At 35.5% G+C, this 14153-nt stretch overlaps 1 protein-coding gene across 21 annotated transcripts in view; it reads left to right on the forward strand.

Annotated features, from left to right (window-relative positions):
• Positions 1-14153, forward strand: part of ASCC3 (activating signal cointegrator 1 complex subunit 3) — a 250869-nt gene that overhangs the window by 30919 nt on the left and 205797 nt on the right. Inside the window, exon 1 of one of the 21 annotated variants that reach the window (XM_036317988.1) lies at positions 12029-13320. The exons of the other annotated variants lie outside the window; for them this stretch is intronic. The gene's annotated coding sequence lies outside the window, so the exon portion shown is untranslated. Of the gene's footprint in view, positions 1-12028; positions 13321-14153 lie in introns of those variants that run through there. 21 annotated transcript variants of the gene reach the window in all.

Below are 14153 nucleotides of genomic sequence, written 5' to 3' on the forward strand. Positions count from 1 at the left end.
TCCTGCGGCTCCTCCATCCCCCTCACCCCCCCTGCCTGGCTGGCTGACCTCCAGATAGGCTTCGATTGCTGGCCAGGCTGAGGGACCCCACCCATGCATGAATTCGTGCACTGGGCCTCTAGTTCTATCTAATAATAGACAAACATGGTAACTGACCGTACCTTCGCTACACTTCCCATTGGCTAATCAGCATGGTATGCAAATTAACCACCAACGAAGATGGTGGATAATTTGCATACTGCAGGCAGGGTGGGGCAGCGCGAGCCGCCAGCGTGCTGCCATCCAGGGCAGGCCGGCTGCTGAAGCCCCAGAAGCCCCGGAAGCCGCCTGATATGGCAGCAACTCTATCAGTAAGCACTCTGAAAGTCAGTGACATAAATGCACCAATTAAAAGACAGATTATGAGGGTGAATCAAAAACAAAACCCACTTTAAATATAAAGGCACATATAGATTAAAAGTAAATGAATTAAGCTGCAGTCTGTTTTGCTCAGTGGATAGAGCATTAGCCCGTGGACTGAAGGGTCCCAGGTTCGATTCCAGCCAAGGGCATGTACCTCAGTTGCTGGCTTGATCCCCAGTCCCTATCAAAGCATGTGCAGGAGGCAACCAATCAATGTGTCTCTCCCTTCCCCTTCACTCTCTCTAAAATTCAATGGAAAAATATCCTTGGGTGAAGATTAACAAAAACAAAATAAATGGATTAAATAACATTGAAGAGATTATAAGAAAAATATATTCCAAATTTTGTTAGTAGTATAATGGTTATGTTTAAATTATTAACACTTAAGAAATTGGGTGAAGGGTACATATAATATGCTGTAGTACTTTATAGTTTTTTTACATGTATGAGATTATTTCAAATTAAAATATTAAAAAATTAAAAATTAATAAAATATTAATTGAAATGTATCTGTATTACATGAAAAATCTAATTGCTTCTAGCATAATTTATTAAATTGTGCTAAAATTTGCAAGAGTTCAATTAAAAAATATCTTAATTCTAAATGATATAATAGAAAATTTATAATAGTGCAGTTATAAGCACTTATCTGAAAATACAAATTTAAAGAAGTGAATTTAAAGAAGGGATTAGCCAAAGAAAGTATATGCACTACACATGGACACAGACAACAGTCTGCTGATGGCCAGAGAGAAGTGGGGGGCAAGAGCTGGGTAGAGGGGGCAATAGGGGGGAAATAGGGACATCCTCTATAATAATAATAAAAGGCTAATATGCACATTGACTGAACGGCAGAATGACCGGTTGCTATGATGCGCACTGGCCACCAGGGGGCAGATGCTCAATGCAGGAGCTGCCCCCTGGTGGTCAGTGCACTTCCATATGGGGAGTGCCACTCAGCCAGAAGCTGGCTCATGGCTGGCCAGCGCAGTGGTGGTGGCAGGAGCCTCTCCCACCTCCGTGTCAGCACTAAGAATGTCCAACTAATGGTTTAGACCTGATACCTTGGGGGCCTAAGCCTTTAGTTGGACATCCCCCCGAGGGCTCCCTGGCTGCCAGAAGGATGTCTGACTGCAAGCTTAGGCCTGATCCCTCAGGGAGTGGGCCTAAGTCGACAGGTGGACATCCCCCCAAGGGGTCCTGGACTGTGAATGGGCACAGGCCGGGCTGAGGGACCCCCTTCCCCCCGAGTGCACAAATTTTTGTGCACCGGGCCTCTAGTATGACATAAAGCTCTTGAAGCTCTTAGAATAGTGCCTAACATCTGGTAAGTACAAATATTCTATACGTATTACCTGTTGTAAGTAGTGTTATGTATCTACCAAATAATAAAATTTTATTATTAAAAAAGTAACCTTATACATGGGTGATGATAATTCAGTTCAACTCTTCAAGCTGCACCTGGTCACCACACATTAAGGGAGATAGAATCCTACTGAAGGTCTAGAGGAGAGTGATCAGGTTGGTTGGTAAAGGAAATGGAAATAATGTCTTATGATGGGCACTTGAAAAAAAATGTATTTGGTTATACTTTCCAAGAGAAAGCTATGGTGGGATAGGAGAATGGACTTGATATTTGAAGAGCTGTATGTGTAAGACAGATGGCCCAAGGATTATCACTAGGACCTCAGGGTAGAAGGTGTAGGACAGCTCTCAGCTTGGTAAACCTTTTTAATTTTCGAAGTTTGTTAAATATAAGGAGTACTTTGGGTAAGTAATGAGATCTTTTATTGAAGGTTTAGTTTTATTTGCCGACTGATTATTTCATTGGAATTTGTAGAGAGTTGGATTTTGATGACTTACTAAGATATGGGGGAAAGGTAAAGATATTATTAATATGTTAAGTTAAACTCAAAACGAGGATTAAAAATTACTTGCTGTTTCCAATTTGTGGCAATAATAGATTCCAAACTATTTTGCTCTTAATTGGAATGGTTGCTCAAAGAGTAAGACATGTTGCCAAATTTATACATTTTGTCTTAGTCTTCTCTTTTGGCAATCATTCATTCATTTATTCATTTATTCATTCTATTGTGTGTGTCAGGTACTCTTAGGTTTTGGGAGACAAAAAGGTAACTTAACAAAGTTTAACCAACCCAGGCCCGTTATCTTGTTTTTTAAGTCTCCTCCTCTTAAAACTTTCATACATACATTTAAAAGAGAAATGGGCAAGAAAATTGCATTTCATATAATGAGTGTTTTTATGACTAATTTGGAGGAACACATGGGTTGCATATATTGAGAGATATCGGTAATAAATTGATATGAGAAAGAAATAAAATTAAGCATATTAGTAAAATAAAGGATACATTTCTGTGTTTTAATAGTATTTGAGATAAAAAATATTCTGGATAATGTCTTTTTTTTTATATATATATATTTTATTGATTTTTTTACAGAGAGGAAGGGAGAGAGATAGAGAGTTAGAAACATCGAGGAGAGAGAAACATCGATCAGCTGCCTCCTGCACATCTCCCATCGGGGATGTGCCCGCAACCCAGGTACATGCCCTTGACCGGAATCGAACTTGGGACCTTTCAGTCCGCAGGCCGACGCTCTATCCACTGAGCCAAACCGGGTTCGGCTGGATAATGTCTTAATGATCATTTTGTAAACATGTTAGTCTGATTATTAGATTTAGAAATTGCTGTAAGCATGCATTTGAATATTTAAAATTTGATGCATTAATTTTGTTCTTCATGTGCACATCCACACATACATACATGCATACGATAGCTGTAAATTTGTTTTCGCTAAGGCGATTAAAATCAGCATATCTTCTTTCTATGAATCAAGTAAGGTGTCAATTTGTTATATATATGAAAATGTAAAGTAAGTTTGTAAATATACATATAGTCATACCTAGCTGTAACCTTACTTACTATACAGATAATTAATTATAGTATGTGGGGCATGAATAGTATTCACATTCCAAATAGTTTTAATTAGGTTGTAAGTGACCTTGATTTTAGCTTTGTTACATTATTGTGTTAGATTAAGTACCTATAAATTATGAGCATTAATTATTATGAAAATATAATTTATCGGTAATGCAAAAACAGATTTGCTTAGCACATTTTTCTTGAGAGAAAAATGCTAAATAAGTGGTGTCCTCATTTTCATGGTCATATTTTTATGTTGTTTAAGATTTTATTTTGGAATGTAATAGTATTAGTAACTTATTATGCCACAAACCAAACTAAGAATAATTTATAATGTTATAAATAATATACTCTGCTTTATTTTAGTACTCAGTTCAACATGGATTATTAATTCAAAACCTTTTCAAAGTTATTCAGTTTTAAATGTTTTCTCTGACTGTACTTCATTATTCTTAGTTTTTAATACATATATCATTTTAATTTCACATGCAAGTCTAAAATTGCTTATTATCTCAAAGGAAGACATTCCCTAAATTGAATATAGTAAGCATAGGCTTACTGCAATGTATAATGTATACCATTTATTACATACTAGGGGCCCAGTGCATGAATTCTTGCACCTTGAAAGGAACTGCGGGCTGCAAGGCTGCAGTGCACACTGGGGCAGGCCTCGGCCCATCCTCCGTGCCCCACCCGGCCCTTCCCGCCATGGCCCCCGGTCCCCTGTCTGCCAGCAGTCCCGCTCTTGCTGCTGCTCCCACGCGCTGATGGCACCGGCCCTGGCCCCGCTTGTACCCGCTGATAGCGCCGAGTGTTTGGGCTCTGCGCCAGCAGCAGGTGCGAGTGGCAGCTGCTGCCCCTATTGCCCCTCAGGAGCAGGAGGAGGTGGAGAAGCCCTCAGGGGCGATTGGGGCTGGCAGTGGGTGCGAGTGGGGCCAGTGCAGGCAGTGGGTGTGAGCAGTGGCTCTGGCACTGGCAGCGAGTGCAATCGGAGCCGTTGCCAGCAGTGGGTGCGAGCAGCGGCTGCCAGCCCCAGTTGCCCCTCAGGAACAGGGGGAGGTGGAGAAGCCCTGAGGGACGATTGGGCCTGGCAGCCACAGCTTGCACCTGCTAATGGTGCCGAGCAATCAGGGCTGGCACCAGGCACTGGTAGCAGGTGCAAGTGGCGGCTCCGGCACCGGCAGCAGGTTCGAGCGGGGCCGGCCGCTGGCAGCAGGTGCGAGTGCCAGGTGGGACCGCCGTGCACAGGAGCAAAGAATTTTCAGTAACCACCAGAGGCTCGCCCCAATGACAGCAACGAACGCCCCTCCTTGGTCTGGCGCCCTTGCTCACCTGCTCCACCATCCCGCCCTAGCCAACGCCTGCCATATTCCACACACGCCCCCTGGTGGTCAGTCATGCCATAGAGACCGGTTGTTCGGTTGTTCTGTTCAGTCCATTTGCACATTAGGGTTTTATATATATAGATAGTAGAAGTGCTACATGCATACCTCCTGTAATTTAAAAGGAAATACATGTATTGTCTTTAGTTAAATTTATGAGAATCAGAATGTCTCCTCTTTTTCTTGGGGCTTTCTTGGATAGACACTGGTACATTATATGGTTTTTCTATCTTCCTACTATGCTTAGAATCCCAGCCTGAATAGAGAATTTTTCTATCATCCTGTTTTAATACGTACAGTTATTCCAGCTTCATATAATAAACTTCTGGAGCTTTTTCCTTTTCTCTTGTTTTTTTCAAACACTTCAATAAGAAAGTGATTATCTCTTTCATGAAAGTTTGATGCTAGTATGCTTTGAAAACTGTTGGGCCAGGTGTCTTTTTGGAGGAGACTCTGATCACCAATTCAAATTTTCCAGTAGTTGCTGGTTTAGTCAGATTTTATATTTCTTCTTAAATCAAGTTTGTCAATTACATTTTTCTGTGAAGTTAGCCATTTCATCTAAGTACTCAAGTTTTTAGCTGTACAGATATTTATAATTTCTCCTTATTTAAAAAATTAAACTAGATTTTAGTTTATGTTGCTGCTTTCTATCTGCCTTTTCTCTAGGATTTTTTATTTTTGCTAGAGGAATGCTTTGTTTTGTACTCAGAGAATTGGCTTTTGGTTTTGTTGCTCTGGTCTTTACTTTTTTCCCACCTGTTTTAGCTCTTCTTTATGTAGCATGTGTTAGTTTTAAAATAAGACATCTGACAGTTTAACAACCTTTAGATATATAAGAGGTTGGGACAAGCCTAATTAATGGCTTTCAAGATACATCCAGTTGTAAAGAGATGCATTTCTCTCACATTGGAAATGGGTTTCTCCTTTAACATTTTAATCTGTTTACAACTATTTGTTTTCTTTCTTATGCTATTAATAATAATCATGATAATATTTGAAATATTCTAAAAATATACAGTAAAGTGACCTCAAGAACATTAATTGGGTCTGAAAAATAAAATAGATCGCAATGAGATATTCCAAAAACTATGTGTTTTTTGACCCAGAAATTAATGCTGACAGACAGCAACCCCATATTGATCATTACTTATAAGGCAGTTTGCTAGATAGTATTTGTTTAAAACACAAGTGGATAATCCTTCAACTTTGCACAAGTTTATCAATAGTAAGAGAATAATTTTTGTGATTGACAATAGCTTTGTCCTTTTTTTCTTGAATCGTATACCGTCTTTTTAAAATTAATAGACTCTTGCCCTAGCTGGTTTGATTCAGTAGATAGAGCGTTGGGCCACTGACTGAAGGGTCCCGGGTTCAATTTGGGTCAAGGGCACATACCTGAGTTGCAGGCTGGATCCCAGGCCCTGGTCAGGGTGTGTGCAGTAGGCAACCAATCAATGTGGCTCTCTCACATTGATGTTTCTTTCTCTGTGTCTCTTCTCCCTTCCATTCTCTCTAAAAATCAATGGAGAAATATCCTTGGTGAGGATTAACAACAACAAAAAAAGTAAATAATAAAAATTAGTAGACTTTTTAGAGCAATTTTATGTTTACAGAAACATTTAATAGATATTATAGTGTTCCCATATACCCTCTTTTGTTTCCTAAATTATTTTAATGGAAGCAACTGCTTTGTTTGAGCTTCATAATATTACTTATTTTAAAGTCTTTTGTCACATCGTTCCTTATTACTGTTTTCTGGAGGGAACTTGTGTTCCCTTATTGATTTTATCAACCGTCACTTTTAGTGTAAGATTTCTTCATAAGTTTTATAATTTTAATTTTACGTTGATTTCTGGCTTTTTTTCAACCAAATTGTTTCGTCTCCCTGTCTTAGATTCCCATGCAACCGTGGGCCCAAGTGTCATTCTTTTCAGCCCCTTCTCACGAACAGTGGAGCTCTATGTCCATACCCTGGTTTCCAACTAAGCCTAGCTGGAGCTTTACAATTGTAAGGAGCAGTTTCCATCTAGATTACCACACAGCAGCCCAATACCTGGCCTTGCTGTCCAGAACTGGAGCCCAGCTTGTCACTTTATTCCCATTCAGTGCTTTGCCTAGTTTGCTTAATTTCTGGTCCAGGGACATAGTATTTGTCTTACTTGAAGTTTGAAGTGTCTGTTATATTTTTTCTTTTTCTGTTTTACTAGAGGAAGTTTATTAAGCATGAATTTTGTGCCATCTTTTCTTCTTCATCTTAATCTCTAATACTTGTTTTTTAAGAAGGCATCCTCCCTTCCTATCTTAAGCATAAAAGGAAAGGGGTTTTTCAAGGAAATTTTAAGATGTGTAAAAGTAAAATATAAATTTTAGTGTTGTTGTTTTTAAAAGAAATGGCTCTTATTATCCTTATAGGATTATCATATTTTTTATTGTGATAAACTGTTTAAGGGCTTAGCTAAAACTTGAAAAAATAGTAAAATAAATAAATTTAGTATGTAGAATGTAAATGCCAATTATACTTCACAATAGTGATCAATACACACTTACTCAACTATTCTTTCTACTTAGGGTTAAAATAAAACTAATAAGTTTCCTCAAGGTAATGGAAAATTAACTATTTTCCAATAAAAATAACTACAGCCTTTACAAATATTTTGATGATTATGGAAAAAAACACCACCAAACCAGGAACTCATTATACCCTTGTTAAGCCTTATGTTTTGCTTTATTTTTCTACTTTTAATCCTGTCTTCAGTTTTATATGAGTAATGGTTTTCATAACTTAGTTCCTTATGCATTTTATACATCAGCTGATACCCAGAAAGAGTGATGTATATTATAATATTTTTGAGGATTGAATTTCTGTGTAGAAATTTCTGTGTAGGTAGAGTTTAGTTCATTTCAAATCCCCCAAATAGAAAAATTCCATGATAAATGCTGTATTTTTTTATTGTCTTTGCCAATAAGGAAAAAGATTAAACATTACTGCTTGTATATTATCAGTTCTACCATGAAATGTAATAAATAATTCTCATGCAAATATTAAATGTGTAATGAGGAGCTATGGGTGTTTCTTTATCTGAAAGATGTTTATTTTCTTTTGATATACAAAGAAATTAGCTTACTTAGAATATAAATATCTCACCCACTCGCTCCATTTGATAAATCTTGCCATTTAGATGCTCAAGCAAATTTTTAATTTTTATGCGTAGGCTGCTATTCCTTTTCGTAACTAGCTTAGTTCAAAATGATGTCTTCTAATGAGCACCCTGCACTTATTGCATCTCCATTCCTCTTAGTTTCAGTTAGATATTAGGCTAGGGAATTTTCTCATTAATTCAAGTGACTACATAGTTAAAACATTCACTTTTATTGCTATTATGAAATAAGAATTATTAATATTATTACACTAAAATAATTTTTCATTTAGAAGATGTTTTATGTTAGAGTGATTCCCATGTGGTTAAATTGTGTTTGCTAAAAAAAAAAAAAAAAAAAAAAAAAAAAAGTCTTTTCCTTTGAAAAATAAGATTTGATAGAGAAAATTAAGTTTAAATTATCTGATCATTGGCCTTTGTACTTTAGTTATTAGCTGATTTGTCTACATGGTAAGAGATTTTTTTGTTTATATAATTTCTGGTGTTTACTCTAAATCTGATAAATGTGTGAAAAACTATTTTGTTTACTAAGTTAATGATGCTTTATGTACTTAATAGACAAAATGTGAAAAAATGGTAAATTAGAAGCTGGTTTGTATTATTTAAAAATAAAATATTTTCTGATTAAGCAATATGTATTATTATAGAAATATTGGAAAAATAAGGAAAATGAAATAAGTATACAAGTTAGTAATATTCTTTCAGCATGTCTCTGAATAGGACTTGTTTCCATTTTTTATGGATATGATAATATATGTAAGGAGCATAATTTAGAGAAATAAGAAAATGAAGACATAAATTGCCCAAACTTGGAAGCAGTCAAGATACCTTTCAGTAGGAGGAGGGGGGATGAATAAACATATGGTGGTATAACCATATAATGGAATATTATTCTGTGATAAAAGGAAATGAGGCATCAAGCTACTTGGAGGGAATGTAAGTGAATACTGCTAAGTGAAATAAGCCAATCTGAAAAGGCTTCATTACTTTATAATTCCAACTGTATGGTATTCTGGAAAGGACAAAACCATGGAAACAGTAAAAAGATAATTGGTTGCCAGGGGCTGGAAAGGAAGGAGAAAGGAATGAATTGGTGGAGCACAAGGGATTTTTAGGGCAGTGAATCTATTCTGTATGATCCTATAATGATGGATACATGCGAGAGTCATACATTTGTCAAAACCTGTAGAATGTACAACACAAGGAGTGAACTTCAATATAAAATTACAGGCTTTAAAAAAATCTGATTTGATAGAATGATACAACTAGACATAAATTATGCCATGTAAACATATTGTGTCTAGATCCAGCAGAGCATTTTAGAGTAAAAACAAAACATCTTCTAGAACAGTGTTGTCTTTTGACAATGATTGAAATACTGTTTGCTCTCCAACATGGCAGCCAGTAGCCACATGTGGCTATTGCTCCTCTGGAAATGTGGCTAATACAACTGAGGAACTGTACTTTCAACTTTGTATAATTGCAGTTACTGAGAACATAAATAGCTTCACGTGGCTAGTGGCTATAATGCTAAACAAGGAGGTATCTAAATTGGACAACCAAGGTAGAGAACCTTCCACTGGTGATTAATACAGTTAGATGGAGTTAACGGTTGATTGAAAAACTTGTCCCTAAGTATTGGTTTATTGACATTTTGGGGTCAAGTCTTCACTTTTTTGCTGCAATTTTTTAACTTTTGTCCTGTCCTCAGTACTTTAATCAATAATTTGCATGAAGACATAGTCATTGAGCTGTGTTCAGGACAGATTCAACATTAATAATGTTTACTGACGTGATGGATGCCAGAGTCTGGATTTAGTTTAGCTCTTAAAACTCTGGAAGAAGAAACAGGAAGAAAGTGAATCTAATAAGGGATTCATTTGAAATTCTGGGCTCAAAATTTACACAAAGTACAGAATATGGGAATTTTGGCTACCTTTGAATTCCTGTGGAACAAACCTAAACCCAAATGTTTTTATTTAGTTGCATATTCAGTTTGAACCAACAGTATGATGTTGTTACCATTTATGCTATGTTCAGAAAAATTCACCATCTAGTCCAAAGTTGTTTTAGTCTTAGTCACCTGATCTGATCAAATTATATTTAAAATATGTTTTGTTTGGGATGCCAATTTTTAAGAGGCTCAGTAAAAGGTTTTCTGAAGGAGCCTGGATGGAGAATCATCTAGAAATCAAGTTATATGACTAATAAGGAATTTATGTGTGTTTACCTGGGAGAAAAGGAACTTGTGCATGAAGTGTGGATACTACTTTGCCTTATCTTCAGATATTTGAAAGGTTGTCTTGTAGGTCATTCATTCTCTGTAACCCCAGAGGGCACAGTAGAGTGATAGGTGAAAGCTGTAGGGAGACGGTTTGGGCTCAATATGAGGACGTTTGTTTTTTTATTTTATTTTATACTTAACATTGTCTAGCAGTGGCATGAACTGCCTTATAAGATTTCCTGCTGGCAGAAGTATGTTGGATGTTCATTAGCCGAAAAAGTTTGTCAGTAACAGCAGTATTTATTAAGTACTTGTTGTCAGACACTATATTAATTTCTTTTAACAGATGAGATAGGTCAGGCTCAGATTGCTCAAGAAAGTTGCTCAGAGTCATATAATTAGTTATTGTCACTAAACTTAGTTCTTTTTGTCTCCAGGCTTAAGTTTTCAACTGTCCTGTTAGTCTGCCCTCTCATGGCAGTAATTATTTCTCTTATGAGAGCTTTGTTTAGGTGTTCTCGAAGGTTCCTTCCAAACTGAGCTTAGATGACCCCATTGTAATTTCTAGGGAAGGTGTATGTGAAAGCTGACAATGAGGAAGATTAGTAGGTCCTAGTACAGAACAGATTGGAGACATAGTGATGATGGGCAGGAAGGTTAACTAGGAAGCTGTGATCTAACCAATGAATAAAGTTTTAGATGGAGAAGTTGTTTCAAATCTATTGCTGCTTTTTTACAGAGTGCCAGGATATATTTTATTTTACTTCACCATTGAATCAAGAATAATTTACCAGCAGAAATTAGTCAGAATATATCCATATATATATTATAATCATGAGCACACTTCCTTGGAAAAAAGTGCTGAAATAAATATGCATATCACATATATTTTGTTAATATTTGTTACATGCAATAGTTTATTACTAGATACCTTTGTAGTGTTTTCTTTGAATTATTCTGTCATGATTACTTTTAAATGATAAATCTTGGCAAAGATCAACTTAATATTTCTTCAGATCAACACAATGTAAAATATATGCTCTATATGTATAACACTTAATACCTGGCCTGGGAAATAATTATTATCATGATAGCAGAGTATTTTGTGTACTTTTCTTATGTCCTTGTTTAGTATTCATTTATTTGATAATATTAAATACCTAAAGTTAATTTATTATATGCAAGCCATAGTGTCAAATACATTTTTTAGTTATCACAGCTCTACAAAGGATATGTATGTACTCTTATTTCCCTGGTACAAATGAGAAATGGAGGCTCGGAAAGGACATTTAAAGTCCTAAAGCCTAGTTAACAGTAGGTTGACAATTTGAGCCCTGGCTGAGTATTCTCCTTCCCTAAACTGCTATACTAGTGTTCATAAATTTGTTAAATTATTAAATTCAGTTGACAGACAAGGGATAATATAAAGTATGTAATGACTGGGTTGCTGACTTTGAATGCAATTATGCAAAAGTTTTGAAAATATGAGCAGTGATGGTATCAGTGGGTTATACATAGTATGTATTTCTTTAAATACTGTAAAGCAGCAGCAATTTTCAGAAACACCATTCACTTAATAACTTACATAAAAATATATTAAATATAGATATTGATTATAAGACATGCCCCGATCAGAAAACTGTTAAATTGTAAAAAAAACTTTTATAACAGAATGCTACATTAAGCATTGGTCTTCAAACTTTTTTATCCTACCTTCTAATCATTTTTGATAATGCACCTCTGATATAAATGTAGTTATTTAATTTTAAATTATGTAGATTACTATTATAACTCCTAAATCATACATAGAAATGGCTAATTAAAAAGAATACTGTTTTAAAAATAATGTTTAACTTTATTATGTGATTGAATATACTTCCATATTTTTGAATCACACCTTGTGATGTTCTGAAGTTCAGTTCAGTTCAGTACTTCATCTTTAGATCTTTGGAGAGCCATTAGAAGTTTGTTGACTTTCAGTGAATTCTTTAACATTGACTAGTTGGAAACAAAAATAGAACTGACAGACCATTTATAAATATTGAAATTTTATCTACTTTAAAGCCTGTTTTAGTGATTACATACTATTTTATTCAACATTTTTTTTTTACTAACCTGAGAAGTAGAATTAAAACAAGACATTAACATGATCAGAATTGTGTTTTCCTTTGAAATATTTTGCCTCTAAATATTTGAGTGAACCCAAAACCCAAGTATGTTTTTTATTTATTTTGTGGTTGCACAAACCCTCAGCATATCTCTGTGTACCCCCCTTGAGTATAGCTTTCTATTTCTTATTTAGGTCCATTATATCTTTTATTATACCATTTTCATAAGATTTATAGTATAATTTTTCCTGGTATATTATTTAAAGGTTTATGATTATATTTAATATAGCATCCACTATAGCTTTTTTCCAATTGCAATAAAAAATGACATAATTCAGAATACAGTGGAAAGTGGGGATTACTTTTGCTGAGAGATTAACAAGCTACATTCACCTGTTAAATAAGAAACAAGCACATGTTCTGAAGTATTTTCTTTGGCATCTCAGAAACGTATTCTGTTGGTTAACTTTTTGACTGTTTCCATTCATCTTTTAATTTGATGAGAAATTACTTTAATTATTTAATTTAATGAAAAAGGATTCATAATAACAATAAGAACTTTGAGAACTTTTATCTGTTTAGAAAGCCTTAATAGATGATAATGACTTTAACATCTATCAGGAAAAGGATGTTACCTGTCTTTTCCTATTGTGTCTCCTTTAAAGTCTTATATCCTTAATTTATAGCCAGGATAATGAAACATGCCTTTGTATTATTTGAAAACTGCATTCTTTTTTCTTTCTTTAAAACTCTGTAGTTGATGTCTGTTTCTGTACCCACACATTCCTTTCCCTCCCCTTATGTTTTCAATTTGGTTGCATCTGGAATTGTGTCAGTGCACAGAGCAGTGATCCTGACAGATGTACCTTTACAGTCACTCTCGCTGCCAAATTAGTTTGTAGTGCAAATCTTGAACGAGAGCTGCACCTGCTCTCAATGTGGATAAAAATGGCAAATGTTAGGAAAAGCATAATTTTAGGATTGCTTCTAACCTGATGGCAGCTGATCTCAGAATTCTGCTGGGGATTCTTCATCTTGGAGTTATGGAAATTCTGCTATTCAGAGCAAAAGAGCCTCCTTGTCCCTTTTGCCAAGTCTTAGGTGTGTTATTTTTGTATAAATAATGTGCTCTTTGTACTTTGATCATAAAATCATGTTGTGGACTAAAATTTTTTAACCAGAATCTCTAATTTATCATGTGTGAACATTTAATTTCAGATTAAATAACCTTCACTAGCAAAGAATATGTATAAGGGTAACTCTGCCAAAAGGAATTATTTTTTTATGGAAGAAATGGTCTCAGTTTAGGAATTAACACATTCTTTGATAGTTGATAGGATATATAGGAAGTTTCATGTTTTATGTAGAGAACATTTCCTTCTGCAATTTGTTTGGAGTGTGTTTGGGGAAAAGTAACTATGTAAATATGTATTGCAAGTATTTTTTTTTTTTTAAATAGCCTTATTGATATACAGGGTGAAGCAAAAGTAGGTGTATAGTAGTGAGTTCACAAAATAGTTTATTCTTATATTATTTGTTAATTATTGTATTATTTTTCATACAAACAGCTGTAAACCTACATTTGCCACATGCTGTATAATTCACATACCATATAATTTACCCATTTAAAGTACACAAATAAATGGTTTTTAGTATATTCACAGATAATTGCAGACCTCACCAAAGTCAATTTTAGAGCATTTTTATCACCTCAGAAAAAATTCTAAACCTTTAGCTTCTATCCCTCCACCTCCATCCCCCCTTAACTTAAACAACCACTAATTGTTTTCTGTTTTAGATATTTCTCTATTTTTATGGCCTAGTCCCCCCCCCCCCCCCCCCCCCCCGCCACATACACACACAAACACATCCGAAGATCTGTGAGGCAGAACTCCGGATCTGAGGGAGGGGACAATGGGAAGCTTCTGTCTGAG

Source organism: Myotis myotis, unplaced genomic scaffold (genome assembly GCF_014108235.1).
Source record: "Myotis myotis isolate mMyoMyo1 unplaced genomic scaffold, mMyoMyo1.p scaffold_m19_p_7, whole genome shotgun sequence".
Classification (NCBI taxonomy): Eukaryota; Metazoa; Chordata; class Mammalia; order Chiroptera; family Vespertilionidae; genus Myotis; species Myotis myotis.